Source organism: Balaenoptera ricei, chromosome 4, assembly GCF_028023285.1.
Source record: "Balaenoptera ricei isolate mBalRic1 chromosome 4, mBalRic1.hap2, whole genome shotgun sequence".
Lineage (NCBI taxonomy): Eukaryota > Metazoa > Chordata > Mammalia > Artiodactyla > Balaenopteridae > Balaenoptera > Balaenoptera ricei.
This window is the reverse complement of record NC_082642.1, coordinates 113,736,537-113,749,601: the sequence shown is the minus strand read 5'-3', so window position 1 is coordinate 113,749,601 and position 13,065 is coordinate 113,736,537.

Genomic DNA, 13,065 nt, shown 5'->3' with positions numbered 1-13,065 from the left:
CATGAGTCCGTTGCTAAATCAGCCTTAGTTTGGCAAATAAGCGCAGGCCTTTGAAGTCTTTATCACTACTGACCAGGTTTCAAAAACCTTCCTTCTCCTTTTACCTGTTTACAGTGTCAGTATTCTTTGACACTTCTTAAATAAATGAATTCTAGGCTGAGCCGCTTTTTGTCTCCACTCCCCCTGCCAGCCCCCTTAAAATAGCTAGCTATCTGGTAAACAATTAGAAGAGAGGATGTAAAATTATGAGATTTGGATTGCAGTGACTCAGTAGCAAGAGAAGCTCATTTAGGCGGAAGAAAAAAAAACCTTTCCTGCAAAGGGTTGGGCTTGTACAATATCCCCATTCTAATCCTGTGGCGGTCAGTGAGATGACTCAGAGCCACTTCTGACAAAGTCTGGGGAGTGAAATATTGTCTTATACTGAATCTTCCTTTTTTGATTAGTGTGGAGCCTGTATCCTGCTTCCAGAGGCAGGATCCAGTTTTCTTATTCATTTTCACCGCAGTTGGAATGGAAAAACTGAAGTCATTGCTCTGATGGCAAGAAACATCTTGTGGCGCCCACAGAGCCAGCAGTCGGTGCAGACAGGCGTCGGGGTGCCTTTCGCCCCTTTTCTGTATGGAAAGAGCTGCACTCCACTGAAACAGATGATTTTTAGTGCAGGCTAACATGGCAGAAATAACTGACAATGTTGATTTTTTTCTTTTTTGTTTATAAAGATTTCTCTGTTTCTTATAATCAACATCTATGAATTGGCCATAAAAATATATTCCTCAGTTTGAGGTCAGGAACTTTCTTGAGAGGTCAGGGAGATTCCAAAATGGTTTGTGGAAACTAGAGCTGCAGAAATCCGAAAAGTAAGTTGGGGTGGAAGAGACAAGCAATGCCTTTGTATAGGGAAGCTGAGCAAATCTTTTGGATTTCCATCTTTCTTCTAAGGCTGAAAAATAAGGAAGGAAACCTGAAGGAGAGAAAGAGAGAAATGGACCAAAGAAATGAGGATGTGCCCAGCCCAGTTAGACATGCCCTACCCACATTACTGTGTTTAATCTTTCACAACAATGGGGTGAGGCAGGTCTGTTACCCTCCCAGGAGTCACTTCCTTTACGCTTCTTCTCTCCTGTCAAAGCCCACTTCACATGATAAATGTTAAAATGCTAGATACATACTTTGCCTTTGGGTAGGAGCGGCCAAAGGACCTGGTTCTGACTATGGTTAATAAGAGAAAGTCTGTTGGCAGAATTGGGAAAAGAAGAGCTCTCTTGTCATCTGCCTACCCCCTGCTTCCTACATATGAATGCAATTGTATGAAGACATGGTGTCTGGAGCTGTAGCAGCCATCTTGCAACCAAGAGGCAAAAAATCTGAGGGCTAAAAGTTTTCATATGGAGGATGGTGGAATGGAGGATGGAAAGAGCTGGATTCTTTTTGTTTAATTATTTTTAATTGAAGTATAGTTGATTTACAATATTGTGCTAGTTTCAGGTGTACAGAAAAGTGATTGTTATATATATATATATTTTGTGGTTGTTGTTGTTTTTTGATTATTTTCCATTATAGGTTATTACAAGACATTGAATATAGTTCCCTGTGCTTTACAGTAAATCCTTGTTGCTTATCTATTTTATGTATAGTAGTCTGTATGTGTTAATCTCACATGCCTAATTTATCTCCCCCTTTGATAACCATATGTTATCTTCTATGTCTGTAAATCTTCTAAGTCTGTAAGTCTGTTTCTGTTTTGTTTATAGATTCATTTGTATTGTTTTTTAGATTCCACGTATAAGTGATATCATATAATATTTGTCTTTGTCTGACTTACTTTGCTTAGTGTAGTATTCTCTAAGTCTATTCATGTTGCTGCAAATGGCAATATTTCGTTCTTTTTAATGGCTGACTAATATTCCATTGTATATATACCACATCTTCTTAAGTCAGTCATCTGTTGATGGGCACTTGGGTTGTTTCCAAGTCTTGGCTATTGTAAATAGTGCTGGATGAACATTGGGGTGCATGTATCTTTTCTAATCAGGGTTTTTGTCTTTTCTGAATATATGTCCAGGAGTGGGATTGCTGGATCATATGGTAGCTCTGTTTTTAGTTTTTTAAGGAACCTCCATACTGTTTTCCATAGTGGCTGCACCAATTTACATTCCCACCAAAAGTGTAGAAGGGTTCCCTTTTCTCCATACCCTCTCCAGCATTTATTATTTGTAGACTTGTTGATAATAGCCATTCTGACTGGTGTGAGGTGATACCTCATTATAGTTTTGATTTGCATTTCTCTAATAATTAGCAATGTTGAGCATCTTTTCGTGTGCCTGTTGGCCATCTGTATGTTTTCTTTGAAGAAATATCTGTTTAGTTCTTCTGCCCGATTTTTATTGGATTGTTTGTTTTGTTTTGTTTTTGGGTTTTTTTTTGAGCTATATGAGTTGTTTGTACATTTTGGATATTAACTCCTTGTTAGTTGCATCATTTGCAAATATTTTCTCCCATTCTGTAGGTTGTCTTTTTGGTTTTTGTTGGTGTTTTCCTTTGCTGTGCAAAAACTTTTAAGTTTGATTAGATTTCCATTTGTTTATTTTTGCTTTTATTTCTTTTGCCTTGGGAGACTGATCTAAGAAAATATTGCTATGATTTTATGTCCAAGAATGTTTTGCCTATGTTCTCTTCTAGGAGTTTTATGGTGTCATGCCTTATATTTAGGCCTTTAAACCATTTTGAGTTTATTTTTGTATATGGTGTGAGGGAGTGTTCTAATTTCATTGATTTAAATGTAACTGTCCAGATTTCCCAACACCACTTGTTGAAGAAACTGCTGTCTTTTCTCCACTGTGTATTCTTACCTCCTTTGTTGTAGATTAATGACCATAGTTGTGTGGGTTTATTTCTGGACTCTCTATTCTGTTCCATTGATCTATATGTCTGTTTTTGTGCCAATACTGTGCTGTTTTGATTACTATAGCTTTGTAGTATTGTCTGAAGTCTGGAAGGTTTATGCCTCCAGCTTTGTTCTTTTTCCTCAGGATTGCTTTGGCTTTTGTGGTTCCATATAAATTTTAGGATTATCTGTTCTAGTTCTTTGAAAAATGTCATAGGTATTTTGATAGGGATTGCATTAATTCTGTAGATTTCTTTGGGTAGTATGGCTATTTTAACAATATTAATTCTTCCAGTCCAAGAGCATGGGATATCTTTCCATTTCTTGAATCATTTTCAGTTTCCTTTATCAATGTTTTATAGTTTTCAGTGAATAGGTCTTTCACCTCCTTGGTTAAGTTTATTCCAAGGTATTTTTTTGACACAGTGCTTTTTGTTTCTTTGGTTTTTTGTTTTGGTTTGGTTTGGTTTTGGCTGCACCATGCAACTTGCAGGATCTCAGTTCCCCAACCAGGGATTAAAAAAGGGGCCATGGTAGTGAAAGCCCAGAATCCTAACCACTAGGCCACCAGGGAACTCCCTGACAGTTTTAAATGGAAGTGTTTTCTTTACTTTCTTTTTTTGATATTTCATTGTAAGTGTAAAGAAATGTAACAGATTTCTGTATATTAATCTTGTATCCTGCTACCTTCATTTATTAGTTCTAATAGTTTTTTTGTGGAGACTTTAGGATTCTCTATATAGAGTATCACGTCACCTGCAAATACTGACAGTTTTACCTCTTCCCTTCCAATTTGGATACCTTTTATTTCTTTTTCATGTATAATTGCTGTGGCTAGGACTTCTAATACTATGTTGAATGGAAGTGGTGGGAGTGGGCGTCCTTGTCTCATTCCTGAATTTAGTGGGAAGGCTTTCAGTTTTTCACCATTGAGTATTATGTTGTCTGTGGGTTAGGCATAAATGACTTTTATTATGTAGAGATTTGTTCCCTTTATACCCACTTTGGTGAGAGATTTTATCATGAATGGGTGCTGAATTTTGTCAAATGCTTTTTTGCGTCTATTGAGATGAGCGTGTGGTTTTTGGAAAGAGCTGGATTCTTCATGATATTGTTGAGACCACTGATTCAGTTCTGGAACTACCTACCTCTAGAGACTTTTTTATGTGAGATATTTTTTATGTGAGATATCTACTTTCAGCTGGATATTCTGTTACTTGAAGCCAAAATCATCCTAATAGATGAAATATGACTATTTTCATTTTACTGCACTAGATGTGTTTCACCTGACCAGAAAATTATATCGCTGATCACTGCGTTGGAAACAAAGCATAGTTGCTTTTTTTTTTTTAAACAAAATAATTCACCTTTCTAAAAAATTAATTAATTAATTAATTTGTTAATTTTGGCTGTGTTGGGTCTTTATTGCTGCGCGTGGGCTTTCTCTAGTTGCGGCAAGCAGGGGTTACTCTTCGTTGCGGTGCACGGGCTTCTCATTGCAGTGTCTTTTCTTGTTGCGGAGCACTGGCTCTAGGCGCATGGGCTTTAGTAGTTGTGGCTCGCTGGTTCTAGAGCACAGGCTCAGTAGTTGTGGCGCACGGGCTTAGTTGCTCCGCAGCATGTGGGATCTTCCCAGACCAGGGCTCGAACCCATGTCCCCTGCATTGGCAGGCAGATTCTTAACCACTGTGCCACCAGGGAAGTCCCAAAGCATAGTTGCTTTATAAGCTGTTGGAAATCATCTCTTGTGCAGTTCTGTAGTTTTCAGCTTAATACATTTCCTCCTCACTGTCCTTCATGTGTGGATGATAACATGTAATAGTCCATGAAATGGCCATGTACCACAGGTAACCTATAGAATAGGTTAACCTTACATTCTGTTACTTCTTATGTCTTATGATCCAGTTGCTAAAAGATTGGCACCAGTCTTCAACCATTAGTCTTATAATTGGGCTAACACTCTTCCTAGCAGACTGATAGAAGTTCTGAGGCTGATACAACATATGAATCTATGATTATTCTCTCCTACCATGATGGTGATGATACCAGGTTCATGGTTTAGAATAGTTCTGTTATTCAGAATGACTGCTAGCAAAGCCATCAGTCACACTTAAGCTTCCCCTCACAGATATATGTTATACACTGTATGACATCCTCAAAAAGACAAAATAGTGATTATTAGTTGCCAGGAATTCAAGGTAGGGGGAGGATAATAAAAGGATAGAATGCAGGAGTCTTTTTAGGGTAATGGAACTGAGCTGTATCCTGATTGTGGTGGTAGTTACATGAATCTGTACATGCATTTATTCCTAGAACTATACATGCCCAAAAAAGTTCATTTTACCATGTGACCATTTAAAAATTAAATTAATCCCATTAAATATTGTTTCTAGCCAGTCATTCATCAGTAAGTCCAAATTGATTTACTGTTTCGTCTAATTATTAGCAAGAAAGAGGGGATGCAATAGTTAGCTATAGCTGCGTTTAAAAAAAAAACAGTAGCTAGGTCAAGAAAAGGAAATACCTAGATCTGATTGCTGTAATTGACAACAGTGGTTGGCTTCACTAAGAGGTATGGAAGAGAACAGAGTTTCATGAAATAAAACTGTAAGTTCTTAATTGCTGAGGCCTCCCCCAATTTGTGTGCAGGGGCTAGGGGCTAAGAATAAAAGCCATTTCTCTCATTACAAAATCTCAGGGTCCATGATCTCAATTGATATAGAAACAAGCATTTGATAAAATTCAACACCTTTCATAATAAAAAAACTCAACAAGCTAGGATTAGAAAAAAGTTACTTCAACATAATAAAGGCCATATATGAAAAACCCACAGCCAACATATACAATGGTGAAAGACTGAAAGCTTTTCCTCTAAGACCAGGAATAAGGTAAGAATGCTCACTTTCACCACTTCTATTCAATGTGGTACTAGAAGCTCTATTCAGAGCAATTAGGCAAGATAAAAGAAATAAAAGGCATCCAAATTGGAAAGGAAGAAGTAAAATTATCTCTGCTTGCAAGTAACAAGATCCTATATGTAGGAAACCCTAAAGATCACACACACACACACACACACACACACACACACACACCCTGTTAGAACCAATAAGAAAATTCAGCAAAGTTGCAGGATACAAAATCAACACACAAAAATCTGTTGTGTGTGTGTTTTTTTTAAATCACTTGTGCTTCTGTACCCTAACAATGAACAGTCCAAAGGAGATTAAGAAAACAATTCAATTTACAGTAGCATCAAAAAGAATGAAATACTTGGCAATAAACTTAACCAAGGAGGTTAATTACACTTGAAAACTACAAAACATTCCTAAAAGAAATTAAACACATCAATAAATGGAAACACATCCCATGTTCACGGATTAGAAGGTTTAATATTGTTAAGATGTCAATACTACCCAACATGATCTACAGATTCAATGCAATCTTCATCAAAATCTCAACACTTTTTTTCAGAAATAGAAAATTCATCCTAAAATTATTATGGAATTTTATCAAGTAACCCCAAATAGTCAAAACAATCTTGAAAATAAAGAACAATGTTGGAGGTCTAACATTCCTGATCTCAAAACTTACTATAATTCTTTGACAATTAAAACAGCACAGTACTGCCATAAAGACAGATATATACACCAGTGCAATACAATAGAGAACCCAGAAGTGAACCCTCACATATAAGGTCAAATGATTTTCAGTAAGGGTGCCAAAATCGTTCAATGGGGAAAAGGCAGTCTTTTTAAGAAATGGTTTGGGAAAACTGGATCTCCAAATGCAAAAAAATGCAAATGCAAAAAAAATTAAGTTAGACCCTTACCTTACACTATGTACAAAAATTAACTCAAAACAACCAAAGATTTGGGACTTCCCTGGTGGTCCAGTGGATAAGACTCCACGCTCCCAATGCAGGGGGCCCAGGTTTCGATCCCTGGTCAGGGAACTAGATCCCACATGCCACAGCTAAGAGCCTGCATGCTGCAACTAAGAGCCGGCTCAGCCAAATAAATAAATTAATTAAATAAATAAATATTTTAAAATAAATACATAAATATTAAAAAATGATCAAAGATGTAAATGTTAGAGCTAAAACTTATAAGAAAACATAGTAAAAAAGCTTTAAAAAAGAAAGCTTTAGGACGTTGGATTTGGCAATGATTTTCTGACACCAAAAGCACAGTCAAGAAAAGAAAAATAGTTAAATTGGACTTCATCAAAATTAAGAACTTTTAAAAAAAATAAAATAAAAAATAAAAAATAAAAAAAAATTAAGAACTTTTGTGCATCAAAAGGCACTATCAACAGAGTGAAAAGGAAACCCCCAGAATAGGAGAAAATATTCACCAATTGTATGTCTTATAAGGGATTGATATCCAGAATATATATTTTTAAACTACAACTCAACAACAACAACAAAAAATCCAATTTTAAATGGGCAAAAGACTTCACATCTCCAAAGGTATACAAGTGGCTACTAAGCACATGAAAAGACGCTCAGTATCTAATCATTAGGAAATTCATGTCAAAACCACAATGAGATATCACTTCACACCCACTAAGATAGCTATTATCAAAAAAACAAAACAAACAAACAAAAAACAAACCCAGAAAGTTACAAGCGTGGACAAGGATGTGAAGAAAGTGGAACCCATTGCTGGTAGGAATGTAAAATGGTGCAGCCGCTGTAAAACATGGTATGGTGTTTTTTCCAAAAAAAAATAGAATTACAATACGATCCAGCTATTCCACTTCTGGGTATATACCCAGAGAAGCAGGAACTCTTAACAGATATTTGTATGCCCATGTTCATAGTAGCATTATTCACAATAGCCGAAAGGTGGCAGCAACTCAAGTGTCCATTGACAGATGAATGAATAAACAAAATGTGATATTGGTGTGTGTGTATATATATATGTATATATACATATATACAGACAGATATATACATACAGTTGATCCTTGTACGTCTCAGGAGTTATGGGCGCTGACCCTCTGCACAGTCAAAAACCTGCATATAACTTTTCACCTGCCCTCATATCCACAGTTCAGGATCCAAGGAACAATCAACCATGGATTATGTAATATTGCAGTACATATTTAGTGAAAAAAATCTGCATATGGGTGGACCTGCACAGTTCAAACCCATGTTGTTCAAGGGTCCACTGTGTGTGTATATGTATGTGTGTGTGTATATATATATTTATATGTATATACACACAGCAGTATATATTTGAGCCTTTAAAAGCAATAAAATTCTAACAAATGCTACAACATGGATGAACCTAGAGGACATTATGCTAAGTGAAATAAGCCAGACACAAAAAGACAAATATTGTATGTTTCCACTTATATGATATACCTGTGTCAAATTCATAGAGGCAGAAAGTAGAATGGTGGTTGCCAGGGGCTGGGGGTAGGGGGGAGTGGGAAGTTATTGTTTAATTAGTACAGAGTTTCATTTTGGGAAGATGAAGTAGTTCTGGAGATGGATGGTGGTGATGGTTGCACAACAATATGAATGTACTTAATGGCTCTGAACTATACACTGAAAAATGGTTAAAAGGGTCAGTTTTATGTTATGTGTATTTTACCACCGAAACAAAAATCTCTGGGTCAGTGTGCCATGCTTGGAATTTAGAATGACAGATACCAAAAAGTCTTTTTGAGTGGCTTTTGCACAGGTGTTAAGCATTTGATCAAGCCAAATATCAGTAAGGAAGATGGAGTGAAAATGGCTGTAGCTTTCAGCTGCAGTATCTTCCAACAAGTTAGAACAGCATGGCTTGTTGTGTGAGGTTCCTGTCTTGCTAGTTTTATTGGAAATGAATACTGTCCACATCAATGGAGAGTTTTATTAACTAGGGTTTATTAGGTTCACTAAAACAGTCCCATTATTTAACAACTCAAAAAGTTCTTCAGGCACAGACATCTTATGTCACTACAGCACTGAACAGAACTCCGTCTAAGATGCTCTGTAGATAACTTCTTAGCACAAGGAATGCATTTTCCTGTGATCACACTGGAGCCTCCACATGGCCCTTAAGAAGACACTGACCTCTTTGAAACTAGGACTGCAAGAACCAGGGGACTGGGGGACGACTTCCAGTTGCACAGATTTTTCTGAACTCTGCTTCTCAAGAAAGACTAAATGAAGGAATCATCGGAAGACTCAAAATAGAATCTGTCACATACCAAGCCTATGAGGTAATGCACGATGTTGCAGAGGCATTAAGATGAAGGAAGACAGATAATCTGGGCCTCTTTTAACATGGTTTGTTGGCTTCTAGAGAGACTCTAAGACGGTGGAAAAATTCTCCTCTTCTATAAAAATATATTAAAATATATAGACCTATTGGACTCTTTTAAACTGAAAATAACATTTAAATCCTAGGATCAGGACTAGCACCGGCATAAGGAAGGCATTTCCGACTCCCCAGCCTCCTTCCAGCCAGCTCAGATACCATCAGTCTCCCTGCTAATGCAGAGACAGAGTCTGTATTTCAAGATCTTCATCTTTGACCTCTTTCTGTCTGAAACATAAAATACCATTGTCAGGGGTTTTAGATAGCCTATAGCTTCATGTAAGCTTTTTCAGTTCACACCAGTGAGATTTCCCCATATGGACTGAGGTCAATTCTTGACCTCTGGAATCCTTCATGTGTTATCCTCAAGGTAGCTGCTTTTTTATAAATTAGCTGTGTATATTCTTGGATCAACCACATCCTTGGAAAACTTACTGCATCTCATCCAAGAAACTTAGCCTCCATTCTGTGCTCTCCAGAGATAGCTGTGTGAGTTTCAGGAGCAATAACTCAGGCAGAGGGTCCTCTGCGGTCAGGCAAACCCCAAATTTGGATAAGGTTTCACTTGAATATTCATTGGTTTTAGTAATTTGGTGAAAGTAGAAGAAGACTCCTAATTCCAAGGGGTCAAATATCCTCCCTGAAACTAAAATGGAAAAGATGAACTGACTCATGGAAAGGATTTTGTGATAAATCTAATGTCCTGGGACCACTTTTGTAATAGTACCTCCTCTTCTCATCACTCATTTCCCTTGTGTGTCACTTGGATAATATCATTTTTAAAGACTTAATAAAGAGCAGAAGCAAGAAGAACTACAATCCTGCAGCCTGTGGAACAAAAAACCACATTCACAGAAAGATAGACAAGATGAAAAGGCAGAGGGCTATGTAGCAGATGAAGGAACAAAATAAAACCCCAGAAAAACAACTAAATGAAGTGGAGATAGGCAACCTTCCAGAAAAAGAATTCAGAATAATGATAGTAAAGATGATACAGGACATAGGAAAAAGAATGGAAGCAAAGATTGAGAAGATGCAAGAAATGTTTAACAAAGACCTAAAAGAATTAAAGAGCAAACACCTAGAAGAATTAAAGAACAAACAAACAGAGATGAACAATACAATAACTGAAATGAAAAATACACTAGAAGGACACAATAGCAGAATAACTGAGGCAGAAGAACAGATAAGTGACCTGGAAGACAGAATGGTGGAATTCACTGCTGTGGAACAGAATAAAGAAAAAAGAATGAAAAGAAATGAAGACAGCCTAAGAGACCTCTGGGACAACACTAAACACAATAACATTCGCATTATAGGGGTCCCAGAAGGAGAAGAGAGAGAGAAAGGACTGGAGAAAATATTTGAAGAGATTATAGTCGAAAACTTCCCTAACATGGGAAAGGAAATAGCCACCCAAGTCCAGGAAGCACAGAGAGTCCCAGGCAGGATAAACCCAAGGATAAACACACCAAGACACATAGTAATCAAAGTGGCAAAAATTAAAGACAAAGAAAAATTACTGAAAGCAACAAGGGAAAAATGACAAATAACATACAAGGGAACTCCCATAAGGTTAACAGCTGATTTCTCAGCAGAAACTCTACAAGCCAGAAGGGAGTGGCATGATATATTTAAAGTGATGAAAGGGAAGAACCTACAACCAAGATTACTCTACCTGGCAAAGATCTCATTCAGATTCAACGGAGAAATCAAAAGCTTTACAGACAATCAAAAGCTAAGAGAATTCAGCACCACCAAACCAGCTCTACAACAAATGCTAAAGGAACTTCTCTAAGTGGGAAACACAAGAGAAGAAAAGCATCTACAAAAACAAACAAAAAACAATTAAGAAAATGGTCATAGGAACATACATATCGATAATTACCTTAAACATGAATGGATTAAATGCTCCAACCAAAAGACACAGGCTTGCTGAATGGATACAAAAACAAGACCCTTATATATGCTGTCTACAAGAGACCCACTTCAGACCTAGGGACACATACAGACTGAAAGTGAGGGAATGGAAAAAGATATTCCGTGCAAATGGAAATCAAAAGAAGGCTGGAGTAGCAATGCTCATATCAGATAAAGTAGACTTTAAAGAATGTTACAAAAGACAAAGAAGGACACTACATAATGATCAAGGGATCAATCCAAGAAGAAGATATAACAATTATATATATATATATATGCCCCCAACATAGGAGCACCTCAATACATAAGGCAGCTGCTAACAGCTATAAAAGAGGAAATCGACAGTAACACAATAATAGTGGGGGACTTTAACACCTCACTTACACCAATGGACAGATCATCCAAACTGAAAATTAATAAGGAAACACAAGCTTTAAATGACACAATAAACCAGATAGATTTAATTGATATTTATAGGACATTCCATCCAAAAACAGCAGATTACACTTTCTTCTCAAGTGCACATGGAACATTCTCCAGGATAGATCACATCCTGGGTCACAAATCAAGCCTCAGTAAATTTAAGAAAATTGAAATCATATCAAGCATCTTTTCTGACCATAACGCTATGAGGTTAGAAATCAATTACAGGGAAAAAACTGTTAAAACCACAAACACATGGAGGCTAAACAATACGTTACTAAATAACCAAGACATCACTGAAGAAATCAAAGAGGAAATCAGAAAATACCTAGAGACAAATGATAATGAAAACACGATGATCCAAAACCTATGGGATGCAGCAAAAGCAGTTCTAAGAGGGAAGTTTATAGCAATACAAGCCTACCTCAAGAAACAAGATAAATAAAATCTTAATTCCCAGTTACATCCATCTTGTCTTATGAAGCAACCCAGATTTCACAGCCTGTACGAGACATATTTCTTGCAGGCATCTCTCCGTACTGCCTATTGAATAATCAATGTTATCATCTATTCAAAATGACTGATGACTAATTATTGTTGAACAAATGTGAGTGGCAGCTTTATATTTATTTCTGTGAAAAATTTAGTATAGGAAAAATGCATTGCAAGAGTGTACAAACATATGACAGTTATCCCCAATGCATCTTATTATGATCTCTATTTTTTTCCTGTAATCTGGAAGATGGTTGCCTGACATGAGAATATGTGATCCATAAGCTTCTCCCTGACCTATATGATTTGCTTACCAATATTGAATTCTTATTGTAGCTTCTTACCCTTTGTATTAAATGAACTAAATCTCAACTTTTAAAAGGGAAAAAAAAAAAAAAAAAGACAATAAAGATTTCTCTGTCAGCAACCCAAGTCAAAGCCTCTAGAGGAACTGGTATATTGTTTGAAAAATCCAGGGCCCTCAGTTTCAATGAAGTGTAGGAATAAAGGGGATGTAAGGAACAAGGTGTCTATCGGGGACAGACAGCCTGAAGCTGACAACACCCTGGGATTAGAAAGAATTAAAAGACATCAGCCCAGTGGAGATATTTAAACAGACTGGGAGTCAGATGGTATTAGCAGTTACATATACAGATGGCAAATAAGCATATGAAAGGATGCTCAACATCATATGTCATTAGGGAACTGCAAATTAAAACAACAATGAGATGGCACTACGTACCTCTTAGAATGGCTAAAATCCAGGCATCGACAAAACCAAATGCTGACAGTGAAAAGATCGGTGGTTGCCAAGTGTCTGGAGAAGGGAAGGAAGGATGAATAGGTGGAGCACACAAGATTTTTAGGGGATCTATGGGAATTCTATGTACTTTTTATTCAATTTTTCTGTAAATCTGAAACTTCTCTAAAAAAATAAATTGTATTAATTCAAAAACAAAAACCAAAAAAACCTGCTGACTAGAGGGCTGGTAATGCCTATATGCATAAAAAAAGGGCCAGGCAGAGATCTGC